This window comes from Nicotiana attenuata, unplaced genomic scaffold, assembly GCF_001879085.1.
Source record: "Nicotiana attenuata strain UT unplaced genomic scaffold, NIATTr2, whole genome shotgun sequence".
Taxonomy (NCBI): Eukaryota; Viridiplantae; Streptophyta; class Magnoliopsida; order Solanales; family Solanaceae; genus Nicotiana; species Nicotiana attenuata.
In genome coordinates, this window is record NW_017674315.1 from 43,366 (window position 1) to 46,543 (window position 3,178).

The window sequence follows — 3,178 nt, forward strand, 5'->3', positions numbered from 1 at the left end:
AAATTCGAGGCAACCCCCAAGTGAGGTTTTCACGGCCTCAGAGATACAGAGTGAGTTGGAATACAGGTGATGACCCTTTGGGTCGTCACAGTAATTTTTACTTTTTTGGCTATAAATAGCCCTCCATATCACTTGTAAGAAACACCTTACACTACCACTTATATATATATATATATATATATATTCTAGGCTTGTAGACATATCCTGTCAGTTAGTGCAGTATGTTGGGCCTGTAGGCCTTGTATGTATATTTTGTTGGTTTGTCAGCTGCAGCAGTTATGATGGCCTTGTCGACCGAGCTTTATATTAATGTTTAGTCAGCATTCACAATTGTCTTGCAATGTGTCCCGTGGCCAAGGTATGACATTATATGTTCAGAGTCCCTTAGTCGCAAGTTGGTACGCAAGGATAGGTGAGGCACCGGGTGCCGGTCTCGCCCCCCAGGTTCGGGGTGTGACAGTCAATCAATACAATATCATCTGCAAATGAAATACTTAAACAAAAGGTTCTTTTATTTATCAAACATGCCAAGCGGCATACGTACAAAAATACAAAAGTAAAACAATAAAAGAAAAGAAAGAAAAAAGGCAAAACTTTCTCGCCATCGGAACTCGGGGGAAGAGGGTCATCTACGCCCTCGGGAGAAGTATGCGAATCTGCCGCCGGTGCAGTATCTTGGCCTTCATTGTTATTCACTTCAAGACCTCGGTTCCTACTCAGAACCGGCACTAGAAGAGTCAGTTGAGTCAGGTTGAGCCGGGAGACGTTCTCGAGTAGTTAACTCCAGCGTTCGGGCCTTGGCAATCTTAATGTCGATATCAATAACTCCCGCTTTGACCTCTTACAAGGTTTTCCTTCTCATATGGTACATAGAGTATGTTCTTTCAATAATAAGGGAATCCCCTTGGTGCTGAAGTTTTTCTTTAAGCCTATTAACCTCGGTCAAAAGGCCATCCTGCTCGGATCTCATGGCACTAAGGCTAAGATCGAGATCACGGATTATAGTTATGTAAACCTTATTTTTATCCATGATCTTCTTATACCTATCTTCCATCTAGGATGACTTCTCCTCGGCAGTAGCAGCCTCTTCATCTTTGGAGTTCAAAGCTGCCTCCAAATTATTTGCTCGTTCGGTAGAGGCAGACTCGCGCTCGGTAGCAGCAAGAGCAACATCTTGAGATTCAACCCACCTAGCCTTTGTATCCTGAAGTTGTGCATTTAGCTAAGCGGCTTCTTGGCTGTGAGTCATCACCTCCTGCTTACTCTGTTGCAACCGAGCTCGACCGCTTTACCAGCCTTCACCTCTAGTACTGGGAGGCGTACGGCGAGTTGCTTTCTCTCGGTCAATATTTGATCCTGCTCGGATAGAAGTCCCTCTTTGTCAAGGATCAATCATTGAAGGCCCTCGGAAATGTGGAAGTTGGACTGCGAAACAAAGATCAAAGTTGTAAACCATGTTGTAACAAGACGAATAGAAACAAGCAGTAAATAAGTACGGTACTGCTGCTGCATTACTTATGGCGTTATTCAACATACACTCCCCTGAAAGAGAGTGTACTTTCTTCTTATCTTTTTTTGAAGCCAGTGGCTTCAGATAGTTGGCAAGTTCCACCGGCCTGGATAACATGTGGCACTCCTTTGAGACAGAGAGAGAGACGCTCCTCCTCCGTTGGGGATCTGCGGAAGGGGGTGAATAGTTATGCCCCAAATTCCCGTGGTCAGGAGGCTGGGGAGGAGAGACAACCTCCTCTCGAGCATCTGCGGTCGGTGGAAGACATGTAGCGGTTGGTGATAATAAAGGCACAGTTGGTGTGGAAGGAGATGAAATTGATGGTGTTGTAGGTTGAGAAGCAGTTGCGGTAGAGGTAGTGTTGTTTGTTGGTTGCTCACCAATATTAGATGGATTATATCATCCAAGAGCTTAAACTAAGAGGCCAATACTTCAAGGAACGAACTTGCAGGCCCTTTCTTTTCCTTTCCTGGGCTAGGTAACCGTTAATGGAATATCTGAGGCAAGAATTTTATCGAAGGCAGAAGAGGCCTGGTATCTGACCTCATAGGACCGAAAACAAAAACTGGGACCAGAAAGGGAGAATCAACATTCTGCACCAAATCCATTTCTTCCTAAAGCTCGCCCTTAGATGGGGTTTTAAGCTTTCCAGATTGAGCATTCTGTTGAGCTGATGAAGATTATTGTCTTCTTTGGAAGGAAGCCTCTCCATCACTAGCTTCCCCCATCATCGTCAATAACCATAGTGGTTGCGGCTGGCTCGGGCGTGGCTTTCTTTAATTTCTTATTTTTACCCCCGTCCAAGGAAGAACTCCGTCTTTTTGGTTGTTTGTTCTCTAGCCGGGGACTTCGAGAAGAAGCGCTTGCACCGGAAGCGGACCCGGGGGCACTGATCTGGGTGAGAGTCTCCTATAACAACCTTGTAGCCTCTGTGGGATCGACCAAAGCATCCTCCTCAGGGCAGGAGACAAAACCCTGCGGGAGACCTGAATGAAACAAAAAGGTAGGGTTACCAGGTTTTCTTATATACAAAGGTGGAATGAAGGAAGAGTCAGTTTACCGTGGTTCTTGGCCTTCCACCTGTATTTGAGTGCCAACTTCCTCCACCGACGAGTCTCTAGCGTAGTGATATCCCGAATATTCTGAACCCATCGGTCTAGGCCTTCAACCATTGGTGAGTGTCCACTGAGTAGCTGAAATAACGAAAGAAAAAGGGTTAGAAAGGACATGGAACAACATTTTTCGGAGAAAGAGGTAGATTTTGAACTTACGTAAACGATTCCAGGATTTGGGAAAAGATGGAGTTGTGGATGGGATGATATCCCTGGTTGCAATGACAACAAACCGCTCCATCCATCCACGGTCATTATCATTATATATGCTAGTAAGCAAAGCATGGTGGCCATGCTTGCTGAAGTTTATTACTCCCTCGCGGAAGATTTTGGGGGATAGAGCTTCATCATATGTGCCAGGGTTAGGGGATCCCTTATTTCCAAGCACATCCGATGCAGACTAGCCATTGTTTTCCACATAGAGGGGCCTACTTGTGCCAATTAAACTTGACACTAGTGGCAAAATTTCAAGATTACGGGGTCACGTCCTCCGCTCAATGAGAATGTGCCCAAAGTGAAGGGGTACATATAAATATACGTAAAATCTTTCTTAGTT